This window comes from Pelobates fuscus, chromosome 2 (assembly GCF_036172605.1).
Source record: "Pelobates fuscus isolate aPelFus1 chromosome 2, aPelFus1.pri, whole genome shotgun sequence".
Classification (NCBI taxonomy): domain Eukaryota; kingdom Metazoa; phylum Chordata; class Amphibia; order Anura; family Pelobatidae; genus Pelobates; species Pelobates fuscus.
In genome coordinates this window covers 221973089-221995263 of record NC_086318.1, presented here as the reverse complement: position 1 = coordinate 221995263, position 22175 = coordinate 221973089, and the positions used below count along the sequence as shown (strand labels likewise).

At 39.0% G+C, this 22175-nt stretch overlaps 1 protein-coding gene across 1 annotated transcript in view; it reads right to left on the bottom strand.

Moving 5' to 3' along the window:
* Positions 1 to 22175, bottom strand: part of SMYD3 (SET and MYND domain containing 3) — an 839309-nt gene that overhangs the window by 816424 nt on the left and 710 nt on the right. The window lies entirely within an intron of this gene.

Sequence of the window (22175 nt, the reverse complement as noted above, 5' to 3'; positions counted from 1 at the left end):
ATCCACGCCCCCAAAACGTGAGTGTATGGGGAACGTGGTATGACAGGGGCCAATGGGAGACTGATTCTAATTTAGTCTCCCACTGTCCCTTTAAGAGCGCGCCCGAGACGCGCGGCGCGCTCTTAGTGTCGGGCGGGACACGTGACCGCTTCTCGCGGTCACTGCCCGCCTGACAGATCTTATCGTTGGCTGAGCCGCGCGCGGCTCGTGCAGGAGCAGGACCGCGCGCGGCGAGAAGAGAGGACCCCGGCCGGCCCCTGGAGAGGGTAAGTACCGCTACACTCCCACGGTTAGGGGTACACTCGCTGATGGTCTGATAGCTTACCTACTGGCCACCCAAATATGTCTCTCTCCTTCGCTAACAGGTTTTAGAACCTAGTCGCTCAGGCTACTCTACAGGCTACTCATTTATCGCTGTAAAACCTTCCTACATAAAATGTGTCAATGCTTGCTTAACATAACTCTGCATATGCTACTCTGTGTAACCTTATTATCTGCAATTTCACTCATGTTATACGACTGTACTCAAACCAAGCATTGATATGAGAAAATTGATAATAAAAACAGATTGTCAAAAAAAAGTTGCACTGTCATACACCAACATTTTTCATAAAGTATGAGCTCATTTACTGAATGCATTCCCATATGTATAGCTATAATAATCAAAGTGTGTTTTGTTCTTGTTTTTTTGTTTGCTTGTTTGTTTGTTTTAACTGTGTTTTGTTAAACCCCTGATGGAGCCAATTGTACAAATTCTTTCATTTCATACGAAATATTTTTTTTATGGAACACAATTTAATTACTTAATTTTGATCATCTCAGCCAATCCAATCAGCTTTCACACAGGAAACAATTGGGAGGCTATTATGTATGTTCAGCAAAACACCACACTGTGCTATTCAGCATCTCCTCATAGAGATGCAAAAAATCAATGCATCCCTATGGGGAGTGTTCAGCGTTTCAATGCAGAGTGTAGAGACGCTAAATGTGGGTGCTGCACACAGTGCATCACTGGACTAGGAAACACCTCTAGTGGCTGTCTGGGTAACTTCACCTAGACGTGTTTCTAGGCAGCAATATGTTCATGGCATGAGATAACGAGTGCCCAATTCAAGACCTCAAGGTTAAACCATTAGCTGAGGTAAACCTAAGACTGGGAACCTCATCGCACCATAACAAATTAATTCCCACGGTTCCCGTAGTGTCTCTTTAAAATCAAATGGAGGGTCAATGTCAGGGGGCTTCAAGCAAATAACCAATTCAATGAGAATACATTCTTATATTGCCTATAGTGTTCATTTAACTCCCTTTCTTTATTCGGTTTTATATTTGAGATGAAGCTAGGAATGTGGACATGCACACTAAGGAACAAAGTGACTCGCAGGAGAAAGTAGGTACTCTGGCATGGAGCACCTGTCACATCCGGTAACTTCACTGAGAGAGAAGGTAAATAATCGCCCCTGTTTAAACGACAGCTGGGGAAGATGTTCACATAGGAATAGGCACTTTTGATGGGATACTCCTTACACATAGCAAGCGGAATTGATTTAAATGTGTGGAGAAGTCCTTTAATAGTCTATATTTAATATTTAAATCATAATAATCATAATTCAAACACAAATTTGAAAAACATTCACCTTTATGTCTATTCACAAACATAGATTTAAATATGTCTCATTAGACAATATTGACATGCCACTGATAACGCTTTATACAAGAGAAAAACACATTTAGGGACCTTCCTCCACTTTACATCCCCGGTGAGTTTCTTTTTCCTAATTTTCTTAACCATATGTATAATTTGTTACTCCTTTCACCTGATTTCAAGTTGTTAAATAACGAATATTATCGCTCAATTAAAGTATATTCCTTCCGTCCTATGTGAATATCTTCCATAAATATTTACAAAGAGTTAAAAGGCAACCGTCAATGCCGATGTCTCAATTAAGGAAGATTTGATTGTAATGACTCACAGTTTTAAACTGCACCAGATAAGGAACATAAATGACAAATGTTTACACACTCATCTGCATAAAACATAAAATTTCAGTAGAACATCTAAGAGTCTGTTATCATACATTAAACATTAATGATGCACGGAGAGGGATAAAACAGAAATATTAGGTGTCAAATGGATCCTTTATTAGATGCAATGTAAAAAGGAAGATTACAGTCTTGCAGTAAAATCCTCTCTCTGAAGATTTTGTTAGAAATTTTGCAAGAATAAACTTATTCACAAAGGAATGTGGGTTTGGACCATGCCACAAACACTCTTTATCATTTTGTTTAAAATTTAAATTAAAAGGTTCTTTTGAGTTATGTCTAAGGGACGCAATGGATTGTAGCTGAACCCTGTTTATTGCATTACGTAGGTAATACATTAAAATTTTATGATAGAACTACTTTGATGAAAAATTAAAACCAGAAAAAAAGCCAGAAAAAAGAACCTAGTGACATCAATGGGATGCGTAAAAGATGTCGATTAATCTGCCCCCAGTGACAGGTTCAACGGATTTACTCTCAGGAGGCGGCAGGTTATGGGAACCCAGTACAGCCCTTATTTTTTTTATCAAACCTATCCATAATGGTTTGACGAAAAAAAACTGAGGAATGGCACCCAAAGATTTGTAGCATTATAACCAGTACAATCAGCAATAAAGGTTTACGGGTCTTAGAGTACCCATCTAAGGAAGTCTTATGAGAGGACTAGCAGCAGTACACAAAATTCAAATGAAGAATGTCACTTTCACTTAGCGTCATGACGTGCTGACGGCGGGCGTGACGGAAGAGGAGGGGCGGAGGACTCTGAGGAGCATGGCGAGATACACCACGCTGCTATGAACGCCTAAACCTACCATACGAGACACCAAAAGTTTTCCGGGTCGTGCCTGCCTTACAATACACAAATACGCATACGCAGGATTATTCCTCGCTGCATCACCGGCTTCCGAACTACATGCTGACGATATCGCCTGGATACCCACTAATGCCTAAGTCAATTTTCTGGCTATCATCAAGTATAACCACTTGCAAATTCCAACCCTGAAGGAAATAGGAAACAGGAAGACGGAACCTCAGATAAGTTTACTACTTCAAAATAATTCCAGATACAATCTATATTATTAACTATTAAGTTATATATTGAAGTACTATTTTTTCTCTAACAACATATAGAAAATTGAAAAGGTTATAAAAGTTATATATTTATATCAATTTAAGACCGCTAATGACAGCTAATTGACAGTTAGTTGATGCATAAATATATTTGATAACTGCATTATCATTATTGCTGAATTGGAATACTCCACACTTAAACCACCCGCTATCCCGCTCACTAAAAATTGCCAACAAGGGCCGGTCAATTAGCTAGCGACCGCATTTAAGGCCACAAGAAACGCCTATGCTATCAAAGTAAAAAGGCTATATAGTCATACTAAATGAAGACTACTAATTGATTCATATCTATATTTCATAACTGCACTATTTCTAGTGCCTATGGGGAAACCTCAGACTTATAATATCTGCCACCTCAATGAAACTGATAACAAGAGCTGGTGAACTAAGTAGTAACTAAGTAGTAACTTTAGTAGTGACCTTAAGAAAAGCCCAACATAACAAATAAATTAAGAAAGCTATTGTGCACACTGAATGAAGATAGCCTGCCATTACATAGCAACATTTTATAACTGCATTGTCCTCTCTGGCAGTGGAAAAACTTCAGATCTAAAATCTCTGCTATTTTATTGAGGCTGACAATAAGGGCCGGTAAACCAAGTAGTGACTTTTCGACGGCCTCAAGAAAAATCTAATGACAACAAAATTAAAAAGGTCATATACTTAAGGGCTATATACTCACTAATTGCTAACTGATGCATATCTCTATTTTATCGGCACTATTCTTATTGCCATAGTGGAAAATAAGAGACTTAAATTCTCCGTCATCTTATTTATACCGATAACAAAGGCCGGTTAACTAACCAGTGATTGCATCTAAGGTCACAAGAAAAGACCACGCCAACAAGTAAAAAGGTTACATATTCAAACTAAAGGAAGATCCCCACTTGTGGCATAATTATATCTTCCAATTACACTATCCTCATCGCCTAAGCGGAAAACTCGAGACGCTAAATATTACCTAGTTGATTAAAACCACACAAGGGCCGGTCAACTAAGTAGTGATTTCATCATGGCCTCAAGAAAAACTCAAGACAACAAAACCGCCGGAAAGAAGGATAAAAAAGACTTACACCAAGACAGATCAATGTCTACATATTTTTCCCCACATCAGCAGAAAGACAATGCAAAAAATAATATACACAACCTAGAGGAATCACTGAATAATGCGGGGAATACTACGATTGAAGATCATAAGGATAATAAAGATCTGATCACAGCTTCACAACTACAAGATCGCCTAAGCGCTAACCTGTCTGAAATTAAGAACATATTAAAAAGCAGTATTGCTGAAATCAAATTTGAAATTAAACAGGAAATCCACGTACTTATGGCAAGATTCCAAAACTTTGAAGAACAAATAGTCAAAATTGACTCTCATATTCAGTCTCTCAGAGACGAAAATATACAAATGAATCAAAAAATTCAAGAACTGGAGCTGAAAGTAAACGACATGGAAGATAGAAGTAGACGCAATAATCTGAGGTTCAGAAACTTTCCAGAAACAGGACCGCAGGAAAATTTAAAACAGATTTTATACCAATATTTTCAAGCCATGAATATACCCATCTGTGAATCTGACAATATTATACAACGATGTCATAGGATGTTTAAGCCCCAAGCAATACAGACAGACATACCTAGAGACATTATCGTTTCGTTTATTTCATCGGAATTTAAGGATAGAGTACTTCGGCTCGCAAGATCAAATACCACAACTACTGGTCAATTTGAGAAGATCCAGGTTTATCAAGACCTATCATTCGCAACTAGAATGAAAAGAAAATCTTTCTATCCTTCTACACTAATTCTCAGAAAATTGGACATTAGATATAAATGGCTATTTCCAGTAAAAATAGCCTTCACTTTTGAAGGCATTAGAGAGACATTTGACTCGAATATAAAACTTATACAATGGTTAAAACTAAAGAATCTGATAACTGAATAGGAATATACAGTGCCTCGTTGGGGGCTTAGGACGTTCTTTTCTTTTTTTTTTTCTCTCCTCGACAATTCTTCTTGTTATAGACATTAGAGAAATAACACATGTATACACACTACACAAGTTAGGATAAATCTTATTATTCTCTCCACTGTTGATCGATGTAGTGACACTCTTAACACTTTGTAACCCTACACTTATATTCAGGGTAATTTTTTCTGATTTATTAATAAGTGTAAGACTTATACACTATTTACACATTGACATTTTAATTTTATATAGATTTGGCAAACACATGGAATATAAAAAATATGTCCATCACTTGAGATAAACACTAAAATATCGCTTAAAAAAAAAGAAAAGGAAAAGGGAAAAAAAAAGAAAAGAAAAAGGGAAAGGGAAAGGGGAAGGAAAAGGGAAGGAAAAGGAAAAAGAAAAAAGAAAAAAGAGGGAAGGAGGAAAATGGTAAGGAACTAGAGATAGAGAAACGGGAAAGGATCACTACTACTTCACAATTTTATCCCTATATATAGAATATACTCTTGTGGTCTTTTACCACTGTATGATAATATATGCTACGCACATATTCTTACCTTCAAGTCCTCTGATAAACCTGATAATACACACTTATAAATCACAAAATCAATTCTCAGAGGATATATATTATACTACCCTTTAAAAATAATTATTTAATTTATTTTTTTTATTAATAAGGTTATTACCTACTTATAAATATCGAATGAATTTTATTTTTTTTTTTCTCTTTCTCCTCTCAGATACCTCCCCCCTCTATATGTAGTTTTGCTACATTTACTCCGGAGACCCTATGGGCTCCATAGGATGGGGTAGAAATTTCTACCTAAGGTATGTAATATTTCCGGATGGGGTCAGACCTTCATCGGCCTGCCCTTCCCGAAAATTAGGAATGTATGGATGTGCGTATGTTAACCAGACTGATACGATAGATCACCTAAACAATGAAGAATACTAGCTTTGAGAGTACTGAGTTCAAATGTGCAGGGTTTAAATACGAATAATAAGAGAAATAGGCTATATCATGCTTTAATTCAAGATAATATTCAAATAGCCTTTATTCAAGAGTCTCATTGGCTTAAAAATTCTAGACAAAGCTGGGGAGGAGACTTATACCCAAAAATCATACATGCGTCCATGACAGATAGAAAAAAAAGGGGTGTTGCAATTATTTTTAGGAACGATCTTAAAGTGGAAGTGATTCATTGTGATCTGGATAAAGAGGCTAGATATATTATTTTGGTGTGCAATATCGATAACAAGTTATATACGCTGGTGAATTTGTATCTACCTAATGTAGACCCAATGACTACTTTTTCCCAATTAATGATCAAGGTAGAAAAAATTTCTAAGGGCATACTGGTTATAGCTGGAGATTTTAATTGTGTATTAAATCCTACCTTGGACAAACAATCCCACGTGCTGATTAACACAGACAAAAAAATACATAAACAAGCAAAAAGATTTAGTAATATATGTAAATTATATAATCTCTGTGACCCATGGCGTATTTATAATCCGTATGAGAGAGATTATACTCATTATTCAAATGTTCAACGGATCATTCTCAAGGATAGACTTATGTTTAACCAATCCAAATTCTTTAAAAACTATTCACACAGTAAGGATCAAGCAAAATCCGTGGGCAGATCATAGCCTCATTATTATGGAAATAGGTATCGCTCCCCATCCGGGAATATCCTCGTGGAGACTCAATAATTTACTAATTGAAAATGAGAAGAATAGAAATGACCTAGAGTCTCTAATAACCCATTTTTTTGAGGAGAATTGCCCTCAGGACACCTCTTGCTCGACTAATTGGTGTACACAAAAAGCAGTAACAAGAGGTTATCTGATTAAAATGGGACATATCTTTAGAAAAAATAATGGACAATCTTTGGCCGATTTATATATTGAATTTTACAGGATCTCCAACTTAAATAAACAAAAATCCTCAGAGGAACTAAGAGCTTCATTAAAACAAATACAAAATTTAATTAATTTTAAAGAAGAACAAAGAATTCAAATTAATATAAACAAATTAAAAGTGAACTATTATCACATGGGAAATAGAGCCTCTAAAAATCTTACAAAGAGATTACAAATTCACCAAGCCAGAAATAGAGTGGAAAAACTAATAGATGGAAACAGTACCTATACAACTCCAACTCAAATAGGAGAAAAATTTAATCAGTATTATAGACAGTTATATAATCTCAATGATACTCCTCAAAAAACTGAAATTTTAAATTATCTTGGAAACATTCAGATTCCAAAAATTTCTCCTGCAGAATTAGTGTTCCTTAATTTACCATTTACACATGCAGAAGTTCAACAACATATTGAAAAGCTATCTTGGAATAAAACCCCTGGCCCTGATGGCTTTACAAATGCTTTTTACAAATATATGATGCCATTATTGGTTACTCCCTTAACTGATTTGTTTAATGAGATCATTGAAAAAAAATCAGCACCTAAAGAACTACTCCAATCCAATATAATTCCTATTTTAAAGCCCAAAAAAGATCCTAATGATCCAAAAAATTACAGACCCATCGCCTTAATAAATGTTGATATGAAGATCTACTCTGCAATTATAGCGACCAGAATGAAAACGGTTATTGATAAATTGATTCATCGAGATCAAATTGGGTTTGTGCCAGGTCGTATGTCCTCAAATAACACTAGAAGAATAATAGACATATTGGATATCGCTAATAGATCCAATATCCCCCTCCTGACCCTGTCTCTAGACGCTGAGAAAGCGTTTGACAGGGTCGGGTGGGGATACCTTAGGGAGACACTGATTGCGTTTGGTTTCCAGGGCAGAATTTGTAATGCAATTATGGCACTGTATTCCAACCCCTCAGCTAGGACAGTGGGCCCTAACATTTTAGCTGGATGGTTCCCACTTCGAAATGGTACCAGACAGGGATGCCCACTTTCCCCACTTTTATATATTTTAACTCTGGAACCTTTGGCTATCGCTATAAGGAATAATTATAATATTAAAGGATTCCCCATTGCGCACACCGAATTAAAAATATCGCTATATGCGGATGACGCATTGATATCACTGACCTCACCAGAATCATCTTTGCCTTTTTTAATGCAAGAAATAGAATCTTACAGTTCGATTTCCAATTTCAAGCTTAATATTTCGAAATCCACCGCCCTGCATACCAATTTATCACAGAATGTGGTTAAGAGAATATCGGATATATATAATTTCATCTGGTCCAATAAGGAAATAGAATATCTAGGGATCACTATATCAACAGATATTGAGCATATAATGGAAATTAATATTCTTAGAATGATTAAAGAAATGAATTATAAATTACAAAAGTGGAAAAATTTAGAGACTACTTGGATTGGAAGAATTAATATTATAAATTCATATATATTGCCAAAGTGGTCTTACTTATTCTCCATGGTACCCTTGAAAACTCCAAGGTCGTGGTTAAATATGATTCAATCATATTTTTCCAAGTTCATATGGAAAAACAAAAAAACGAGAATTAGTTCTAAAATCTTGTCTAAAAGAATAACGAATGGGGGCTTAAATTTTCCTAATATTATCACCACTTATTATGCAAATATGATAAGACATATATTCTGTCTTCAAGACCCACAATTTTTTGATGAACCCTGGCATATTTTAGAGTCACAAGTTGTGATGCCCAATAAATTGGAACTCTTGATATGGAAGGAACTACTGGGTAAATCCCAATTTTTTACACAGATTGAATCATGTATACTCAGCCAATCGTTAAACACTTGGCAAGAGATTAAAAAATTGTTGGGATATGTAAACAAGATACCAAAGACTTGTTCTATAGCGGTAATTGAGCAGAATGTAACTGACTTATCCTTGAATATTTGGCATGAACACGGAATAGACACTATTTCCGATATTATGAGTGAAAATAGATTGATATCATTTCAACACATCGTAGATTCCTATAAATTACCATCTAGAGAAATCTTCACCTATTTAAGGATTAAACATTACTTACACTCCTCTATTATTGAGAAAAAATCTATAATTTCTAATCAATTGGAAATCATATTTTGTAATAGATCCAAGAAAAGAGTCACATCATTGGCGAATGTCTTGTTAAAAGAAATGGGTCAGACACCTTTAAAAATTATTGATTACTGGGAAAAAGAATTAGACATATCAATATCAGAAAAACAATGGTGTACATCTATCTCTTACTTAACAAAATATATACATGGTATAAATCTGGTAGAATGCCATTTTAAGTTAATATATAAATGGTACTATACTCCATCTAGACTATCAAAGATGTACCCCCATTTACAGAATATATGTTGGAGGTGTGGGTCGTCGGCTGGGACATATATACATACCTGGTGGGAATGTCCGATTGTAAAGAGATTATGGTCATGGACCTATGATGTTTTGTATGAGCTGTCTCATAAAAGATTGGAACAAAAGCCAGCTGTAGCGATATTACATTACAACTGGAATTTGGATACACAAGAAATTAAATGTATAGCATCTCATTGTTTTGTGGCTGCCAAAATTATAATTGCTAGAAACTGGAAATCATCTATTCCCTTTCAAAAAATACATCTTATTAATCAAATCAAATACCAACTCACGATGGAAAATAATCTTATTAATAATACATCGAGCTCAACCCTTAAAAAAGGTATTTATAGGGGGCGGAGCTTGACACCCGAGGCAAGCGGTCGCACTAATCTGGCGCTCCTAGGCCCAAACACCGAAAATCGGACAAAAGCCCAAATATCCTGCAGCTGAACCACGGCTGAAGCCCCCGATCCACACCCTGCCAACATGGGTCGCAGAACGGGGAAAAAAAACCCAGGGAAATCCAACCCGGGACTCACCATAGGAGACATGTGGAGGCAGGCCCGAGGCGCAACTGAAGCCAACATGGCGGCACTCCACGGAGGCTGCTCGGACTTCTCGGACGACCTCTCAGGTGAGGAATACCTGCCAGCCCACACAGCAGGACGGCCCTCACCTCCGACCAACGCCACACCGGACTCCTCGCCTGTGACAGTAGCGATCCTAAAACAAATTCTAGCTGACCACCACGACGGCATCCATAAGGACATTACAGCGCTGAGGGGAGACCTAAAGGGGGTAACAACTCGCCTAAACGCAGTGGAGACCCGAACCGACACTAACACCAGGGACATAGGGGAACTCAAACGGGCTATGCAGGAGCTACAACTACAGCAACGCTCCCACGAATACCGCATGGCCGAGAACGAAGACGCCAGGCGGCGTAACAATTTAAAAATCAGAGGGCTCCCTGAGGAAATCACAGATGCGGGCCTACCAGAGGTCGTCAAACGCCTGCTCACGATGATACTGCCACCCGCACAGGCGGAACGCATTCGCCCAGACTACCTCTTCAGGGTCCCCAAATCACCAAAGGCACCCGCTGGGACCACCAGAGACGCCATAGTTGCACTCCGGAATGGAGCTGACAAAAAAGCGGTCCTGGACGCCCTGCGGGGCAGGACACCCCTACAATTTGATGGCAGGGCACTGAGTTTTTTCGCCGACCTCTCCAACGGCACCTTGGCCTGGAGACGGTCCCTCCAGCCACTCACCACCCTCCTTCGCCAACAGGGCCTTAGTTACAGGTGGCGACCATCCCACACACTAACAATCCAACAGGGATCTGACTCGCATCAGGTACGGGACTTATGTGACGCGGCACCACTTCTACAATCCTTAGGCCTAACCATGGACTCCCTCAACCCAAACGGCCGGAAGAGCCCGGTATCCCCGCAGCACAGATGGGACCCAACCAGAACTGTCCCGTTCGTCCCACAAGGCCTCACCCCAGACCCGTACGCCACTGTTACAACGTGAGCAGCGACGGACGACCATACGAAACACCTGTCAAGACGACCAGAACTTTTACACCGAACGTACAGTGCCCTTCTCCTCTAGAGTCACCGAGAAGCGGTCGGGACAGTTGCACACAGCTTTTTAATCCCTGACCAAACTGTGTTTGTCGTTACCAAACGCTGAAGCCTTGTTTTAATGTCAAACGTTGATGACATGTTTAACCCCTATTGCTTATTGGTTACCGTTACACCTTTTTTATGCTTAACTTTACGTATATTATGTCAAGTATTAGCCAAACCAGAAAACGTTACATCACAATAAGGGATCGCGCTGCGAAGATAGAAATGATCTGTCATGGTACGAACTAGCTAATATACACTCCCATACCGCCAGCGGCTGCTGCGTTTACGGGGTCATTGTAAGTCCTGCCCCACTGTATCTCTATCTCCGTAGTCTATGGACACACCATCTTCCCTTAGCAAATTAACATTACGCTGGGAAAGAATACACTTAAATAGGTATATGCCTGTGATTATCAAAAGCGTTTGTATATAGCAAAGTACGCGCATCACACTGAAAAGGTCGACCATGCAACTGTCTGATCAGTCAACAACAGTGTGGCTATACCGGTGATGGCGCCTCAAGTACTAAGCATTTTGTTACGGTTGACACACTTAGGAACCACCTTGACCCTCCCAATACCTCACCGCTAGACCGCAAAAACCCGTTCGCTACTTACATAAAGTTTCCCTGGCTATACTTTCACTTAACTAATAATGTTCCAGGCAGCTACAGAATTATATAAACCTATGATATAAGCTTTAATACTATACCAAAATGTGCATTTTCCTTGCCTGCCATGACGCTGGACATCTGTATTGCCGTTGTAGTATTGCTATATGGCTCATATTGTTTACTGTCTAACTCTGTGTATGTTCTCACAGTCGCCCGATAGGCCCCAAAGAGGTGCAGGCGTTCTTTACTGTCGCTACCCCCTCTAACCCCAGTACCAAGCCTCGAATGCGCCCAACATGCTCTATGGCCGGCACTGACGAGTGGAGCACGAATTATGCCTGCATATCGTGGGTTAGCCTGGTCAGCCAGCTGACGTTTAAGATTCGCTTACTAATCTTATTTTCTTGATAACACGCACCTAGCGAGGTCTCTATCGTTGACTGTTTTATACCTGCTCTCATTTTAACATTAGTGACATTCAACTGGACAAACGCCACTAGCCTGTTTATCAAAGTACTAATCTAAAGGAGCTGAGCCAGACTGCCTGGCACTCATGTAATAATCTCCACTGTTTAAAACGTAGTACTCACACAGTAGGTACGAGAGCTAGTAATTATTTTTACCCTACTATAGCACCTTGTAGACTTTTACGACCCGACTTTAAGTGGTAACGGAGCTAAACATTGACCTACCTTATTAGCCCGCTTAGTGTCACTGCTAAAACGCTACCTGACTTCTCACTTGAGCCCATCCACTACTTTCACTACTACTACGCTAGACTTACTCGACCGACTCCTCTTACCATAAAATGAGGCTTAAAGTTCTGCAAGATGATATATATTGCATTGGCCTATACCCGTTATGTGTGAATCATTATCGTCTCCCTTCTTTCATTCTGTATCCCATATATTTTTATGCCTCAATAAAAAAGAGATTGACAAAAAAAAAAAAAAAAAAAAAAAAAAAAAGGTATTTATAAATTGTGGCTAAATAAAGTTATATCAATCTATCAATAAAATGGGTAGCCCCCTATCACTTGTAAACTATAAAAGCATTGTAATGATCTAGAGGTGATGTAAAAATGGGCAATCCCCTTATGTTCTTATAATCCAATTTCAATCTATGCATGAAAATGGGTACCCTCCACTATTTGGTTATTATAAAGGAAAGTGAACCTCGGGTTTGACCTACTATTATCTACTACTTCCATGTATAGTATCATTGATATAGTCTCAGACGATCATTGGTTGTCCCTTCCAAGATGTCTTATTAGATAAGACTATAATATTTAAATTGTCTAAAGGAACAACCAGAGATAGTTATGTATATCAATTTATATCAATGCTAAATAATACAGGACTCAATGTTGCTCATCTTAAACAATAAGGCCTCCCCGTTTATTAAACCCCGGCCCATATTGAAGGAACAATATGCACAATCACTATGTTCTTTTTTTTCTCTTTACTCCTGAAAGACGAAGATTAGCTGGGAATGATCTATCTATCAGTCTGGAAGTATGAATGAATGTGTGAAAGTTGTATTTATCCTTTTTAGAAAGTCAGTCAAAGTATGTTTTATGATGTAATTTCTTATGATATTCTCTATATCAGGACAAAACATCTGTGAACTGAATACGATGTAAACTCAAACTTAAATCCACAAATGTTATTGAAATGTTTAATGAATATCATTTAATACACTGGCTGACTGTACAAAATAAAACTATGAAATAAAGATGATTAAAACAAAAAAAAAAGAAGAATGTCACTTTAAGTATAGACATATGTATGATGATCCATCACCACCTAGTGTATTATTACAAAAAAAAATCATTATTACTTATTTGTACCTGCAACAGTATATATCTAGTAATTTATGAATCTAGTTGTGGATGAGACCAACAGTTTTGTTATCCAGGTTAAAACAAGATGTGTCATCAGTGATCTGGGAGAGTATCAGCATTAAAGTGGCACTGTCACGGCGCACTTACCTTTTTCCAAATCGCTTCCTTTTCTCTTCCTACTTTGTGTTTCTTTTTCAGCTATTTCTAACTAAAAACATAAGACAAAGTAGGGACTACTTCGTCTTACATATTTTTCCTACACTTGACACAAGGAGGTGCTTAAGCAAGCTCCAATTCCTGTGTCTAGGAAAGATTTCCCATAATTGCCTTTCCTCCATATTCACCCGTTGCCTCCTTTCGCCCTTTCCAAACATCCTGTCATGTAAACTACGGTGCCACTGAAACGAGCAAAATGTTGTCTGAACTAAACAGTTTGTCCATTTGTTTTCAGGCGACATTCGGTTGAAATTCTGTTATTTTTATTATTCCACAACAGAATAACTGCCTCAGCCAATAAGCTAGCCCTGCATGGCAAAATTTGGCTCAGAAGAGCTACTGAAAGCTCTGTGCAGGGGCATCCAGCTCTAGTTGAGGAAGTGGTTATCATACCGCATACCCCATAGAAGAAGGCAAACCACTAGCAAAAGGTTTGACTACTTGCACTGGGGAGGCACCAGGCACCATAAGCACCGTAAATCCCACAAACCGCCGCAGCTTGGTTGGGGTCTTGCTGTCCTCCACCCACCCTGAACCCAAGACCAGGATCCAGCTTCCAGTGGGTAGACCTCTCCTAGTCCAGAGAGCAAATCAGGCTGCTCTTATAGGGAGTATAGTGATTTTAGCAGTCCCCAGAATGTGACTATAGCTCTCCAATCCCCCAAACATGAGCCTCGGCTTCATGAAGGGTAAAACTAATCTCTGTTTAATGGTAGCCACAACTGACCTTTTATGACAGTCCCCATGCAAGGAGCACTCCCCCCCAGACCTGAGAGTAAACCACAGTAGAAATAAATAAATACACAATCACAATGGCTCCCAGGTCCAGGACACTCCCATACAAAATCAGATAATCCGCCCTCTGTGCCTGGGAGATAATTGGATCAGGAATTGTACTACTCTATTCCAATTATCTCCAAGTACAGAAAAAACATAAATTTTTACAACCCCCCCAAAAATACCGTAAAACACACAAACACCCCAACAAAAGTTACATCACTGATAGTTCTGATCTGGGTGTCGAACATATCCAAAAATAACCCAGATCAGTTCAGGGGTTCAGGAATTTCCTGAAGTCTTAATTTTGACTGACCGCCGCATGGTCCCAAACCATATAGTTCAAATACACGAACCAAGTCTGTTCCCATAGTAGTTGTGTTTTTTATTTTTTTTATTTTAATGGGCCAATAGTCGTTTGGTAAGAGTTTGGCCAGCAGGCCTCTCCAAGCACCCGCGAGGTTCAGTTCGTCCCACAGTGTTCATTGGAAAGTATTCCACCCTTAAGTAAAGACTGTAAAAAAGAAATGCTTAGCTAGTCTTAGCCATAAGATTATTCATCGACAATCTAAGAAGACACAGTTTGAAATTATAAATACAATTTGACAACCATATTCCCAGCCTTCTTTACATATAAAGTAGATTTAGCTAACTAGTTTTCCTAATGCAATGGCATCAAATGTATGAGTGTGTAAAATAGATTCACATAAGTCAAAATCTTTTAAACTAGAATTAACACTTTGACAAATTAATTCACAGTGAATTTCAAATCTAAAGCCAAAATAGCTGAACTGGAAAAAAAAGTTAGCAATTCCTTTGATCTGATTCTTATGGCCCTAAATGTGCTCTGAATTCTCAGTTTCATTAATAAGCCTGTAACTAAATACAGATCTTGTATAAATTACATTTTCGGTTATAAAGGCATTGTTACCCAACCCCTGGCCACCTACGCACTTCACCCTAAACTAAAAGTTTATCTGTACATTTGCAATGTTGACAGGTATATGCAATGATATAAACATAATCGTCAAAATCTTTTAATATTATAGGCATGTGTATTACTGATATGATGGGAATGGATGAGCATGTAAATCAAGCCTGATAAGATTGTCCTCACTGTACATTGTTTTCTTCACACTAAACACTTACACGCCGTTTGTCATCAACAATTAGGCAACAAAAACAAATATATCTCAAAAGTGAATAGAAATGGGTTCAACTCAGCAATATCTCCAGCTTGGCCACTCTAACCTCACATCTGCAATTCCAGTTTAGTGAATAACTCCCAAAGATGGATTTTATTAAAGATTCATGTTATGCTGCACTCTTTCTTAATTTACATCAATCGCAAAGAAATAAAATATTAAAACTTTCTTTTATTTTCGTTTTTAAACATGTTTCTTTTTATACAGCCCCTCAGCCAATATCCCTCCACTATAGACCCTTTACCACCCAACACAGCCCCTATCCCCCACACACAATACTGCACCTTTCTCACCCTCAACACACAATAGCCCCTGTGACCTGACAACACAAACAATAGTCCCTATCCCCCAAACACATCCACTACAGCCCTTAAACCTCCACACACTACAGACCCAAATCGCCACATACACTTGCTAACCCTCCCCCTGACCTCAAATTGGTCTGTGCCTCAGTTAGTCTTGAAACAAGCCACATCCTCCCTCACAGTGCCTTGAACACAGCGTTACCCACCACCATCTCAGTTCTTCTGGGAGGAAAACAAGTTACATCCGTGCCAGCAGCATACCACAGGAGTGAGTGGCTATCCTCATTGGTTCCATGAGTCACACACGGCCATTGAGGAGTGGTGCTATATGCAATCGCTCAGACAGATGCTAGCTACCGCCCTAAGTTGGTAAGTGGAACTTGCCGAGATATCTGTACCAGGCTCAGGACTGTAAAGCTCTATATTGCGTCTTCAGGTATATGATATCCCGACGCCAGTTATTCAATATCCTCCTGGGGAGGATGAGGCCCTACGATGCAGGGACTCTGCGGTGTCTCTGCGGTAATCTGGGCGATTTCCCGAGTGTGAAGGAGCAATCCCATTGCTTGATACCAATGTCTTCGCCCTCCGAGGAAGTGATCTGCACAACATAGAATAGTTCCCTCCTCAGCACCACCAAGTCTGGAGTTATATCAGTAGCCAACCAGTTGAGCTCTATTATCCAGTCAGGATAATACTAATATATCCTGAATAGCTAACCCTCTCAGCCCTCTATCCAAAGAGCACCCGAATTCCATATAGTTTCCAATCCTCGCCCAGTTAAAGGTTGACCTGTTGCAACAAGTTCCGATCCTGCTTGAACTTCCACTTCTCACCCTGGTTTCTGGCATTTTGGGCACTCAGGCAGGCTGCATCTATTGGGTAGGGATGGTAAAAAAAAATAGTCCTTTTTGGGTAAGGTTCAGCATTTTCTGTGATATGGTCCATAGTTTGCAGAAGGAGGCTGGCCTTCCCGGATCATAGGAATGGAGGCTATTGTTACAACTAAGGCATATTGTTCCATGAACCAAAGGCAGTTTTTTAAAATTATTTATTCACAGTTGTGGGCAAGTGTAAGGACTGCTACAACAGTACCTAAAGGGTCACAGGAAGCATTTGGTCGGCAACTCCAGCAGGTGCAGAACACAGAAATAGCTCCCACACAGTCCTGGGCTAATACACAATAGGTCCAGGTCCCGCAGTGAAGAAGGGAGGTTTGTGTAACCCCTTAAGGACACATGACATGTGTGACATGTCATGATTCCCTTTTATTCCAGAAGTGTGGTCCTTAAGGGGTTTAAAAAAAAAAAAAAAAAGACACCAATAAACACAAAGAGAGGGAGCTGGGAGCACAGAGTGGGAGGGAGTGGGAGAGATCTATATGCTTTGCCTGAAAGGGGAAGATTTTAACGTCTTTTGTCACCGTGCAGTATAGGCTGACAACAGATGTCATTTATGCACAGAATTGACATTAGACAACCCAAAGCAGAGTTCTGACATGTGCTGTGGGTGCAAATTCCCTTGGCACATAATTGTCAATAATTCAGTATGTGTAGTGTTTTAAGCTGAAACACTGCACAAATTGACACCTACCACCATGACCACTTAAAATCACTTAAGTGGTTATGGTGGTTGAAGTAACCCTTTAATGCTAGCCATGACATAAAGTTGTTAGAACATACAGTGCATCACAGTTCGCTTTGTTTGAAGCTGCGTAGCTCCATATGGTCAGAGTGCCCATAATGACCCTTGACCACTGCCAATAGGGCCTCCAAGGGGACTGTGTGAACTAACCCAAAAAGAACTGATAATCACCATGCTATGGCTCTGTTCTTCTATTAGCACTACCAGACCAAGCACCCTGAAATCCAACCACCCGGTCACCTATCTCTGCAGGACATATGCTCCGACTAAACATGCCAACTCAGGCCGCATATATGGTAATATTTCTCAGATTGGAACTCAGTGGCGGACGGTCAAATATTTAACTGGTTGGTGATTCTACAACTTGTAGAAACTTGGTTGAAATTGAATACTAAGTATACACTAATCCCCTTTCCGAGTTTTATTACTCCGCTTTCATGGCTGCAGAGATGGTTTCCTTCTCCATTGTTTGATTTATTAATAGAAGAAGGCTGTAAATATCTAAGTGAACTATATGTAAATAATACATTTGCAAAATTTGACTATCTACAGAGAAAATACAAGATCTCAACCAGTTTTTGGCAGGACTATAATAGTTTAAGGACTAGATTTATATCCTCTAGGTTTCATCTGCAAGAGGCTAGACAGTTGACAGGATGTGAAAAATGTATCTGTTCAAAAAATAAATTACATTGGATATCAAAGTGCTTCAGCATAATAAGAGATAGCGAACAGGAATCTAAACCCTTAAATATAAGACTATGGGAAGAAGAACTAGACCAATCATGGCCTACAAAAAGTTAAAGATGTCTCCAAATACACCAGATCTCAATCCAATTTACCATCTGTGGCATGTGCTCAAACAAAAATTCAATCCATGGATCTGCTGCTAGACCCCTATTACTTCAATACCTGAGAGTGTGCCCTTCATGCATTTACAATTCCAGGTATTATCAGATCCATATCCCAAAGATAAAGTGAATACCAAGTACCAGATTAAAAATAAAGCAGAAAGAACCGGATGGATGTTTTGGTGCAAAGACTAGCACTTAGCACATCTAGGATTTAACAACTGAGCAGTCAGTACCCAGTTTCTCTTATAAATTTCATCTTCCTAAAGGTTTCTTGTTGTCTTACACCCATTTTCTAGGAAACCATTTGGGGCATGCAAAGAAGGATTCATTATTATCAGGTTTAATTTAAGAATGCAGTGAAAATTCTAAGACCCTGTGTATATACCCGTACAGACTACCACAAAAAGAAGAGGGATAGTGACTTGTAGTGACTTGTACAACCCAGGGACTTATGTACTGAAGAGACTCCAGGTATCTCAAGAGGGGCTTAACCCCGGGTTAGACTAAAGACAGCGAACAAAGAAAAAATGTAACTAGTCTCAGTATGGAAATAATCCTGAGACCAGCTACATCACCTGGAAATATGTATAGCGATGCAGTGTAGTAAAAACCTGGCTACCACATATATAGTAAATACTACTAGAGACAAAATATACAGATAATCAAACAAAAGTATATACAGGTGGTACTAATACTCCTATGCCAACCACAGAGATCACATGTTTGCAATGTAAATCGAAATACTGCATGTATAATCTATACCCAAGCCTAAATTCCAGCTTTATTGAGATTTGCTATATAGGGATGAGTACATCATGATAACAATATCCTGATCATAAGTTCCTTCTGGGAAGTGTCTAACGTTTAAATTTTGTAATATAGCGTTTGTAGTGACTTGTTTATTACACTTTTTTAGATTTTCTTTATTTTTTCATAATTTATCTTGATATGAATACAAAATATGTGGGTCTTCCATTGGTCATAGATATGGATATATGCATCACTATATACATACAGATATAGCTTCCTTTACTGTTAATAGTCCTCCTCTGTAGCAAATTCTGTATGTACATATGGCTCCCATTAATAATGAAGAGTGGATCTGTGTGTACATCATTGGTATATATATAATAATAAAATAAATCATTTTAATCATCATTCATTTCACTTAGTTAAGTGATTATATATATTCACTTTACATTATTTATACAGTGGAAGATGCTTATAGATGCTGGACAACTATATATAGCCACTTTCCTGTGGCATACACCTATTATACAGTAATGGAGAAGGTGTAATATAGGGGATTTATTTATTTATAGATGCATCTTGGAATTGAATTTGTCAGTCCGTTTCGTTTCCTTTGCGCATCCGCCCACATGATTTTGATGGGCGGGCTAATATGCAGATTAGACAAAGAAACCTTCGGTTTTGACTCCGCCTACTCTGAGGCTCGCTGGTGCAGCAGATAGACCCTGTGACAGTACGTCGGGATACGTGTGACGTCACGCAGCTCCTCCCCCACGCACACCACATGGTCCGCAATGACGCAGCCGCAAGGTTTCACCAATTGCAGCCGGCTACACCTGCGGATGTACACCCCCAGACCCCATTGGACACAGGTATTCGTGTCTCCTGGCAAACAAAGTATTTAAGAGACCACTTATCAGTTTTATGTTGGCCCCTGACGAAGGTGCATCTCTTTAGGCACCGAAACGTGCGTTGGGCGTTTTTCCTCATATTAGATTATATGAGCACTGGGCACTGGTGGTTTTAGTACCATGATTGTCACTTAAATTATGGAACTTTTGCTTTTCTAATTTTCACTTATTTACTCTTTTCTTCTATGCCTGTCTAGTTAGTTTAACAGGGAGAGAGGCTTTATAATATAATTTAATATTATCAGTCTGTTATAGACTGATTTTCTCATTATATACTATTTCCCATTTCTCTCTGGTGTTTCTTTCTATTTTTCTTAAAAAGCTGATTGTGAATACTTGTGCCTAATCTAATAGGTACTCAAAAAACCCTACAGATGGGGTTCTGTGATGATTATTATTTTTTGGACACAAGTACAGCTCTATTTTGTGTTTTGATAAGACACAGGAAATGCCAGACACTTCCCAGAAGGAACTTATGATCAGGATATTGTGATCATGATGTACTCATCACTATATAGCAAATCTCAATAAAGCTGGAATTTAGGCTTGGGTATAGATTATACATGCAGTATTTCAATTTACATCCCAAACATATGATCTCTGTGGTTGGCATAAGAGTATTAGTACCACCTGTATATACTTTTGTTTGATTATCTGTATATTTTGTCTCTAGTAGTATTTACTATATATGTGGTAGCCAGGATTTTACCACACTGCATCGCTATACATATTTCCAGGTGATGTAGCTGGTCTCAGGATTATTTCCATACTGAGACTAGTTACATGTTTTCTTTAATTTAAGAATGCATAATAAACTGACTTTTAATTTAGTGAATTGGTAGTCACAGTGCATTTGGTAGTAGCGACAGAGGCGGTGAATCAAAGGAATGTCAAGTGAAAAAAGTGTAAGCAACAGGACCTAATACTGGCAACTTACAGTTTTTTGGTAAGTTTGGCAGCCATTACGTTACACTTATAGACGTGACATTTAAAAGCAGTAAATTTTGTTTTGTTTTTTTCCCACACCTAGAGCACAATGAATATTTAACCCTTTATCATTTACAACACAGCAAATATACACATTAACCAATTACATGCCAGCCTACTCTGCATCACTCTTGAGTCAAAGAATTGCTGAAGGGTGAAAAAAAACATTCACAATTTGTACTGTGTTAACTAAATTATTTTCTCCTAGGCTGCTCCCTTAAAGGACCACTCTAGTGCCAGGAAAACATACTTGTTTTCCTGGCACTAGAGTGCCCTGAGGGTGCCCCCACCCTCAGGGACCCACTCCCGCCGGGCTCTGGGGGGAGGAAGGGGTTAAACTTACCTCTTTCTCCAGCGCCGGGCGGGGAGCTTTCCTCCTCCTCCTCTTCTTCCTCGCGACGTCATCGGCTGAATGCGCATGCGCGGCAGGAGCCGCGCTCGCATTCAGCCGGTCGCATAGGAAAGCATTCATAATGCTTTCCTATGGACGCTTGCGTGCTCTCACTGTGATTTTCACAGTGAGAAGCACGCAAGCGCCTCTAGCGGCTGTCAATGAGACAGCCACTAGAGGCTGGCTTAACTCTCAGTATAAACATAGCACTTTCTCTGAAACTGCTATGTTTATAAAAAAAAGGGTAAAAGCTAGCTGGACCTGGCACCCAGACCACTTCATTAAGCTGAAGTGGTCTGGGTGCCTAGAGTGGTCCTTTAATAAAACAAAACAACAGGGCTAATGCTCCCTTCTATTACTGGAAACAGTTATGGTAGGATAAAATGTAACAGTATGGTAAAAAAAAAAAAACTAGGATCAGAGGCTAACAGATCTGGGGAGGGTCATAAGAAATAGGAAAAATGGGGGATAAGATGCCAAATGGAAAATAACTGATTGGCAAGGAGGGGGCTGATTTGGGAACAAATGGGAAGAATTTTCTAACAAGA